General features: G+C 39.8%; 1 long non-coding RNA gene across 1 annotated transcript; it reads right to left on the reverse strand.

Annotated features, from left to right (window-relative positions):
• Positions 1–3,121: 3,121 nt before the first annotated feature.
• On the reverse strand, positions 3,122–5,274 carry LOC113319308. Its single transcript, XR_003345343.1, has 2 exons — positions 5,074–5,274; positions 3,122–3,526 (listed from the first exon to the last, which is right to left on the reverse strand). It is a non-coding gene; the product is annotated as an uncharacterized LOC113319308 (long non-coding RNA).
• Positions 5,275–9,882: the final 4,608 nt, after the last annotated feature.

A 9,882-nucleotide genomic window follows, 5' to 3' on the forward strand; every position in this document is an offset into this window, starting at 1 on the left:
AGAAATCTGCAAGCCCGATTGAATATAAGAGGAGTAAACTTGAACGGTACCAAATACCAATGTTCAAGGATCAATCAATCTCAATCAACAACCAAAAGTTGGATTTCCTAATTGATCGATACAATTCACAACCTGTGATATTTCAATTATATAACAAAATATAATGCGGAAAATAAATAACACAGACACCCGAATTTTGTTAACGAGGAAACCGCAAATGCATAAAAACCCCGGGACCTAGTCCAGATTGAACACCACATTGTATTAAGCCGCTACAGACACTAACCTACTACCAATGATCTTCGGACTGAACTATAGTTGAACCCTAATCAACCTCACACTGATTCAAAGTACAGTTGCACTCCTTACATCTCTGATCCCAGCAGGATACTACGCACTTGATTCCCTTAGCTGATCTCACTCACAACTAAGAGTTGGTACGATCCAAAGTCGAAGACTTGATAAAAAAATTTGTCTCACACAGAAAAATCTATAGGATTGAATAAATTTGTCTCCCACATAAATACCCAAGAGTTTTATTCCTCTTTTGATAAATCAAGGTGAACAAGAACCAATTGATAAACCGGACTTATATTCCCGAATAACATCCTAGTATTATCAACCACCTCACAATAATCTAAATCGTACGATGACGAAACTAGATATTGTGGAATAACAAACGATGAGATGAAGATGTTTGTGATCATGTTTTATCTTGAATACCAGAGAAATTAATCTCGAGCAAATATTAGAGAAGATAGCACTCAAACGATAGAATCGGGAAAGATCAGAACATGCAACTACAAGAGAAATAGTTGGGTCTGGCTTCACAATCCCAATGAAGTCTTTCAAGTCGTTAACCTACAGGGTCTTAATATAAACCTAAGGTTAAGGGAGAATCGACTCTAGTTTATGCAACTAGTAACACACATGAGGTGTGGGGATTAGGTTTCTCAATTGTTAGAGTTCTCCTTTATATAGCTTTCAAATCAGGGTTTGCAATCCAAGTTACCTTGGTAACAAAGCATTCATTATTCACCGTTAGATGAAAAACATGATTCAACCAAGCTAATATATTTCAACCGTTAGATTGAACTTAGCTTGTTACACACAAATGAAATGTACCCTCATTTAGGTATATGAACCGTACCCAAACGTGTATACCATGTTGGCTCAACAATAGTTAACCGAAGTTAGTCATATGATAACTCTCATACCAATCATATTCATCTTAACCATAACTAGTTCAAATGACTCAAATGAAACTAGTTAAAGAGTCGTTCAATTGATATACTCTCATAGAAGTATATGAGAACACAATCGAAACAAAATCGATTTGATTCACTCGAATCAATTCATGAGCATTATAACCACGGTTTGCAAAGATTGCATTCCTTATTATATAAATGTTTAAGTTCATGTACATATTTATGGGTAAAAATTGTTTCTTCTGGTTTTGGTAAATTTGGGTGTGTGAATGAGAAACGAATCTAAAACTTAAACAAATGCACTGCACGGGAGTACTTTAGATTCGAGAGATCAATCTGTACAATCCTGGCCTAAACCAAAAAATGGTCGTTCCAGTCTTGTTTCGGTCACAAAGTGAAGGAGATGGGTTGGTCTTAGGGAGGAAAGCGAAGAAGGTGTTGAGACCAGAATGGTTAATTCTGAAGGTGTGGCTGTTTTATGACTTGTATCAAAATATGGAACTGGCTTGCGGAATGTAAGCTATCAGTTCTTCGGCATTTTTCTGGATACTTGTGTTGTTAACCAAAACTGTTGTTTTTTGGTCAAAATAGGTGAAACCTATTTATACAAGTCATATCTGAATGCACCCTGGTCTCGTAGGAAGTGGGAGTCGTTGAGTGATGGAGAAGTGGGGTAATGTGTAAATGCCAGAAGCCACGTTCCCACTATGAAGGAAACAGGTTTGTTTACACCCACTACTTCTTGCCGCCACTAACTACCCTGTTTTCCTGACACTTTCTTATGATGGACGTGTTGCACCCTGTTTTCCTGACACTTTCTTATGATGGACGTGTTGCACGCCACACGCTGTAAACCGCCAGACCAATATCCCGATGAGCATCTCCCAGTTTGTGACATGTTTGATGTTTCGAGTATGGAAAAGTGTAGCAGATTGCTGAGTGGGTCTTGAGTACAAGACCTGGCTACTCTGATTAATTGTACGCCACTAAGTAGCAGATAGCCATGTGTGGCAAGTCAAAGTCAGGAGACTTGCCGCAAGAGAATAGCGTGTGATGCTATTAGTGTAACAGACCAGTAATTTCCCCCTATCAGGTTAGATTTCAACCCGTCTAGCCAGGCTAAACCCCGATCACGTTATTCGGAAATAAAAAGGAAAGCGGTAAAACATAATGCACATACGCCCATTTCATAATTTAAACGATCGGAAACAAGAAATAAGAATCACTTGTCAAAAACATTGTATTTTCGTTTTAAAACAGGATTTTTAGACGTCTTGGTATATAGCACCAGCAAGACTGAAATCCTATACATTACACATGAAAACTTGAAGTACAGAGAAAAATTATAAACTAAAGTTTCAGATTACTAAAATATGAATACATTCTTTCGGAAGTTAAGCAAACATGATTTGTAAATGATAAATGAAAAATCTCATTGCAACTAGGGCACCAGTTTTGCGTGATATAGTTAAAAAAAAAGACTTAAAATGCTCCCCAATAGCAAGGTCTTATCAGCGAAACCAAATAAAGTGTATGGGTAATTAGCTTAGGCCAACAAGTACGGGGTAGGCTAACAAAATGTACAGGATTAAAGAGAAATGAGCAAATATGCTAGACATACAGCTAGGCATGTGGAAAGTTGATCAAATTTAAAACTCAGTACCAGCAATGGTCACAAACTTACAATCAAAATTAAATTAAACAAGTTCCAAAATGAAGCATAAGGTAGTGAACATGGCGTGTTCACAACACTAAAATAAGATAAGTCCAGTGCCTTAAACAAAACTCAATTGATCACATGTAGAATTTGCAAGCTTAGAAATGTAAGTGCCCAGCTCTAAATTTAGTTTAGACAAATTCAAAGATAACACAGAAAACATTAATGGTACACACTACTACATTTAACATGTTAATTGACATTTGCAGTATGCATTTTACTATATCTGAAATCCGCTATTATCATTTTTAATTATAAAGAGGTCTGCAATACATCATAACAAAATAGCAAAATGAATTTTTGTAAGCAGTTCTAGATGTACCGAAAATTAGACCTTATCCCAGACCATAGCGCAAGTGTTTACACAGCAAAATAAAGGAGAGTGCAAGTCAAATACCGAAAGTAAACTAACCCGCAAACAAAATCCCATATTTTTATGTACAACAAAATATATCAAAAGCATGAGTCATGAGCAACATAAAACTACCCCAGATTTGTCCCCGTGATATACATATTATGAACAACAAAGTACTAACTTTTGACGTGCTAAAAGCTTGCCGTAAGCTCTACCCAGCTTACTGCTGCAAGCTCCTCTCGTACTCTGTGGAAAACAAAACTAAAAGGGGTGAGCCACAACTCAGTAGGGGTTTATAACGACAAGAATGTAGTGCTTGCACGAAATATAAAGAAATGGACAAGAGCAGCAGCAGCTAGAATAGTTCCAAATGAAAAGCCTTACACAATTGCAGTTCATCACAAGATATAAAAGCTGTAAATCAAGTTAGGTTACTCTACTATTCCTTTGGCCAGCGCCTATGTCAGGGTAGTCAGATACCAACTACCGTTACAGCTAACGGTCTTCCGAGTTGCCACCCGTAGGTGGGGGGCCAATTAAAACCTGACATTCTTATAGTAGAGTCGGCTAGTTTCCTAGTTAGGCTTGTTCACAAGAAGGAAAACCTCAAAATATACATTACAGCATTTAAGGAATTCATAAGGGAGTAAGGCTTATAGACGACCGAAATACACTTCAGAAAAACATCTTGCAAAGTCCTGTCAAATGCCTGTCAAATGCATACACCATCAATGGCAAATAGGGAATTTATTAACCATGACAGAACACAAAGCAAAGGGGCCAACCTATACTGTCAGCATGCTTTCTAAGTGAGTTGATAAAAAGGGATGGAAATGAATCAAACTAGTGGCGTAAATAAAATTTTAATTGAAGTATTGAAGTCACAGGTTGAGAGAAAACGCAAAATTCATAGAAAAATTTCCAGTTTTTTATTATGGGTGGAGTTAAATTAATAATGCAAGAGCTTATTTAGATTTTAAAACACAAATCATAAACTTTACTCTTGATGGGAGTTTTGAATACCCATTTAATTAAAAAATAAAATAAAGAAAGTGGTAGTGTTTAAAATGAAAACAAGATGAGTATGTTCACTAATTCAAGCCACAACCAATATTCAAGAACAAATTCTATCATTTTACTGGGTAAAAACTGGAATTTCAATCATCTAGCTTTTTGAATCATTTTAGCAAACAGGTAGAAGGACATGAAAACAAACTTAATTTCTACAAAACCTTTTTACTCTTCGCCGAAGTTATTAACTCGATTCGAAATCACATGCAATACAATTTGCGAGAATTAAAAGAAGAAAGTCCACGTTTCAAACCAAATTCATTTCATGCAAAAATTTTAAAAGCATAGTACTTTGAAGAATGTTTACGAGTATTTAACTCCACACGTACACATGTTACGTTTACAAGTCTGTTGTACCATAACTTAGTCATTCTATTCTTATGCTGTAACTCCTATTCTTCTGCACGTTAGTTTAGTCTTAGCTACACCTATTCTTCTGCATATTTCTGTTGTAAACATTATCTTTCAATGATGTAACCGTGTATATAAACAATTCAATACAGTAAATCTCAATACAGTTGTATGAGATACAAAACCCTAAAACCATATTTCTACAACGAGCCAAATTATCAAACCCGTGGTTAAGAAAACAATCCCAAATAATCAAGATATTGATTTGAAGTAAAAAAATTAAATGGTGTTCAGTATGGACAAAACATTGAATCGAAGCAGAAACAATTTGAAAGTTATGAGATAAAGAAATAAAAGGAAAGAACCCCTACCTTCGTGGAAGATAAATTCGGTCGTAATGGAGCTTGGGTTGAACTTGAATTTTTAGATTTAAAAGCTACAAAATTCTTACTTTGCTTGAGATTTCTTTGAATGGAAATTTGTGACAATGGAAGATGGGAGAATTCTCAAAGGAACACAGTAGAAAAAAAAAGTTGATTTCCTTGGTATTTAGATTTGGACTTGGTGACAAAAGACAGGAATACCCCTCTAGCTGTTCATGTCCATCACGTGGCTTTCATGCGTCAGTTTCTAAAGCACCTACTAATTAGGCACATTAATTTTACTAAGGGGTGGTATTTATTTATTTATTATTATTATTATTATTATAAATTTTTTCTATTAATGGGAGAATGATGATTACATGAAACTAGTTGGAAGCCTAACAAGCTAGGCTCCAACGACATACTACTACATTAATTGAATAGGTTGATGTGCTAGCCTACCAGCGGGCCTCATGGGTAACCTTGCCAAGGGAAGCCGAAACGGCGGACTGGGGGGCGAGATTGTGGCACAAGGGGGGCAAGCTAATAACACCTTCCATGTTAATTCCTGCAATGTTACGTCATCGAAGACTCGAACCTGGGACCTCCTGGAACGCATCACCTTTGAAGAACGGGGTTGACCAGCTGAGCTAAGGCCCGTTATTATTATTATTATTATTTATTTATTTTTCATTAATGGGAGAACGATGATTACATAACTAGTTGGAAGCCTAACAAGCTAAGCTCCAACGACGTACTACTACATGAATTAACAGGTTGTTGTGCTAGCCTACCAGCGGGCCTCATGGGTAACCTTGCCAAGGGGAGCCGAAACGGCGGACTGGGGGCGAGATTGTGTCACAAGGGGGGCAAGCGAACTCTAGCGTCCATAATAATTCCTAAAATATTACGCCATGGAAGACTCGAACCTGGGACCTCCTGGAGCGCATCACCTTTGGAGAACGGGGATGACCAGCTGAGCTAGGGCCCGTTATTATTATTATTTTTATTTTTTTAAAGAAACCTAAACTTGGTTTAGGACACTCTCCACTACTATAAGCATCCAGTCTTAGGATGGCACAAGCTCACTACCCATTTTTATCCAAATGGGTTAGACTCGGCTCAAAGCTAAAGAACAATTTTAGCGACGTTACAATTAGGCTTGCTGGTCACCTAAAACTTGCCATAGGCCTGTTAATTCTGTGGCGAATTTGGACGGCTGAGATTGTAATTCATGTGAGAGGGTGGAGCCATTGACACATGCCAGTGACATGGTGGCATGGCCAAAGCTAGGATTTGACGTAGGGCTTGGCGGCATGGCCAAGGCTAGAATTTTGCGTCGTGGCCAAAATTAGGGCTTGGCAGCATGACCAAGGCTATAATTTGGGTTCGTGGACAAAATTAGGGCTTTTCGGCATGTCCAAGCTAGGATTTGGCGCCGTGGCTAAAATTAGGACTTGGCGGCATGGTCAAGGATAGAATTTGGCATATTGGTGTTAAATCCAAATATGGCTTCGACAACATTGTCTCCGATTGCCATATCAAACTTAATGCCTTAGGGAGCATTACTTGGCTTGGTTGGCGTGAAAAACTTGGCTAAATTAAGGTTCGGCATATCGAAACCCTAATTAGTGCGTGTGGCATGTGGTCGTGGCACAATGTCGTTTTTTGTGCAAACGGAGTCATGGCCACGCCAAAGGAATCATGGCAGAGCCATAACACGGGGATGGAAACAGCAGCAAGGGCAGCTATGAGTGGCCATAGCATGGAGCCACTTTTAGGATTTCCTGGGTTCCATATGGCTCGTGGCATGTTGTGGGGCCCAAAGCGGCGTAATTTGGGCCACAATTGAAAATTAGGGTTTTGGTTAATACGACTAAAGCAAAGTCGTGCTTCTGACTAGAAAACCCTAATCTAAGAACGTCATGGAGTTGGCCACGAATATGAGGTAGGTTAGCACGTAGGCGCGCTATTTACGACACGTTAGTTTGTTTGGCATGCTGCCATAAAGTGACACGTTTGGCGTGGCGGAGTGGCATGTTGGCATGTAGTTCAGATCATTAGAGAAACATGGCACGTTTGGCATGGTGGCGCGGTTTTGGAAAGCCAATTGGCTTTGTGACCATCTGGCGCAATTTGCCTCTTTTAATACTGTGGCAAGTTTAGAGCAACCTGATTGGTTAATATAAAAGAGGTCGTCTAAGCAAGGGCGTGGCCACACTTCTAGTTGCATGTGGAGGATTTAGAGCGATCTGATTGTTCGATGGGAAAGAAGGGGGCCGGTCAAGAAGCATGGGGTGTGGCCATTGGCAAGTGGCGTCGGCTGGCTTATGGCACGACCACACCTCCCTTTGTTGCTGCTCCTATTTTCCGCGGATCCTCTTTTTTTTCCTTGTTTTCTGATTTTGGGTAGGATTTTGAACCTACTAATCCATGGCGGATCAATTTCCTAGTTCGCCTAAGCTTAATTTCAACCAGCGGGGTCTAATATACTGCGCAGGGCACAAAACCCTAATTTTGCAAATTAGTATGGGTAATATATGAATCTTGTGTATTATCACAAAATTGATTGAATTTTATGTGTTGACACAGAGTTCTTTAAGTTTATTTCCAGAGAGCAGTATGCTTTCCAATTTGAGTACTTTTATGCAAGGACCTCAACCTTGATACTTGGAAATTCGTGCTACACTGCTGCGAGTGAACACAAATTGTCATGCCATATCAATATTAAGGGTTCGGAACATAGCATAGGAAAAATACTCGGGCATTAGTGAGTAATGCATCTAGGAGATTATATACTCATTAGGCTCTATACTAGTGAACAATTCATTTAGGAGATTGAGTTTCAATATAATATGAAGAGAGACACGGGCATTCATCAGATTTTGATATATTCTCCAAATTCCCCGTGGAATATAGACATATCAATGTCTACTACATCTGATGTCGGGTCAGGTAGATAGATTTTTACAGTTTTCGCCATATACTAAAAACCACCATCAACATTAAGTCCCATGCTTAGCACGTAACAGTGGCATTGTTGCAAGGTAAGCATGAGATGGTGAAATACAAGGATAAGAAATAGAAAGGGCGGGACATGAATAGGTTACCAGGAAAAAATCCGAATGACCTTTGGCAAGAGGCATGAACAGACCATGATCTTTGTGTCAACGCGCCTCTGGCTTGGCCACGGAGTACTGGTTTCACAGAGTGTTGGCGCCACGGAGCATTGCAGGTTGAGCGGTTGGCTTGGCTACGGAGTATTGCAGGTTGAGCGGCTGGTGTTCCTCGTGCTGGCGCGCTGCTGGTTCGGTCATGGAGGTTGGTTCTATGGAGCCTTGGCACTGCAGGCCCAGATGCCTTCTTCCGTGCATGGTACAAATAGAAAAATATTCCTCTACTCGAATTCAAAAATCGTTATGCATATAAAAGGGCATGCTAACTTCCTCCCGTTTGATTATTCGCTCGTCTACTTCTTGCGTTCGTTTGCAGCAGCTTGATCATAGGCGTGCCAATCGTCTTCGTATTTTTAGACCCGAGTGTAATATCCATGAGTAGTTGATCGAACTTGTATATTTATCTCGGTGTGAATGACTTACTTTGTAAGCGGCGGTAAAGCGAGCGTCAAACGAAACAAGGAAATCTACAATAGTTATAATCAGCAGCAAGGCGAGCCAGGAAAACTCAAGGTAGGTTCTATTTTCTATTTTGCGCATGTAGCCACCCAACAGTACCATCGATCTTCTCCAGAATGTTTAATAAGGTTCTGACTCCAGAAGAATGAACATCTAACCTCTCTAGTAGATTTCAAAATTTACCAAACTCTGTTGCACTCCTAGGATGGATGGATGAAATATATGCTCGACAATGATCATATCAGAGCTAACCTTGGAGAGTGTAGCTGCGTTGTTGATTCGTCCTTAACTTTAAGTTATTTGGTGTCTGGACTGCTGAGTCGGTGTCTGGAAGGCTTATTCTTGCCTTTCTGATTGCGGTGATGATATGTTGTGGGTGCTTGTATGGTCAAAATCTTCCGGAACCGTTGTGTGAAGTAGGCGAGCTGATAGGCATTGCGTTGCCGACGTGCTGCTATCAAGTCTCCAAGGACTTCATTCCAAGCGGCATACTTCGAATCATCTTCTGAGTCTTGGACCACCGTATCGAATGGGATGCGATGAGCAGTTCCCAGTTACACTTCCGTCTGGTAATGGATCCGATGGCGTGGCCGGATATGTGAATACCTCTGCGGCGTGATTTTGGAGTCTTCGATGCACGTGTACGGCTTCATGTTGAGAAATTCTTCTATTACATTTGTTGGTAAGGTGGTTGACGAATTGATGAAGGCAATCTTTTGGATTCGTCATTTGTTGATCAGTGGCAGGGATTTGCACTTGATAACTCTGCATTGTATCCAACTTCTGGAAGCCCATGCACCCCTTCCATACGAAATTGGAAATCTAGAAGCACTAAATTTGGCTTTGTCGGCGATATGCGGCTTCATGTTGGGTAGGCGGTGCTGAGTTCTGAGCAGGTGATGTGGCAGACATGGTGTATTTGGTATGTGTGGATTGTTGAGGCGCGGCTTTCCTCTTTGATTCTTCACTAACAACACTTATGAATGGCTGAGCCAAATACTTCTTGTTGGTCAGGCGCCTTCCAGACAAGGAGGTGGTGATATCCTTGCGTTACATCTTTGAAGAGTGGTGACCTTGTCACGGTTATGACTTCTTATGTGACCGTTGATAGGTGTCTAAAACACCTTGATATTTATCTATTGTTTATGCTTTCTTTTCTGTGTTTTCTTGTAAATTATGTATC

The sequence above is a fragment of the Papaver somniferum genome, chromosome 10 (genome assembly GCF_003573695.1).
Source record: "Papaver somniferum cultivar HN1 chromosome 10, ASM357369v1, whole genome shotgun sequence".
In the NCBI taxonomy this organism is placed as follows: domain Eukaryota; kingdom Viridiplantae; phylum Streptophyta; class Magnoliopsida; order Ranunculales; family Papaveraceae; genus Papaver; species Papaver somniferum.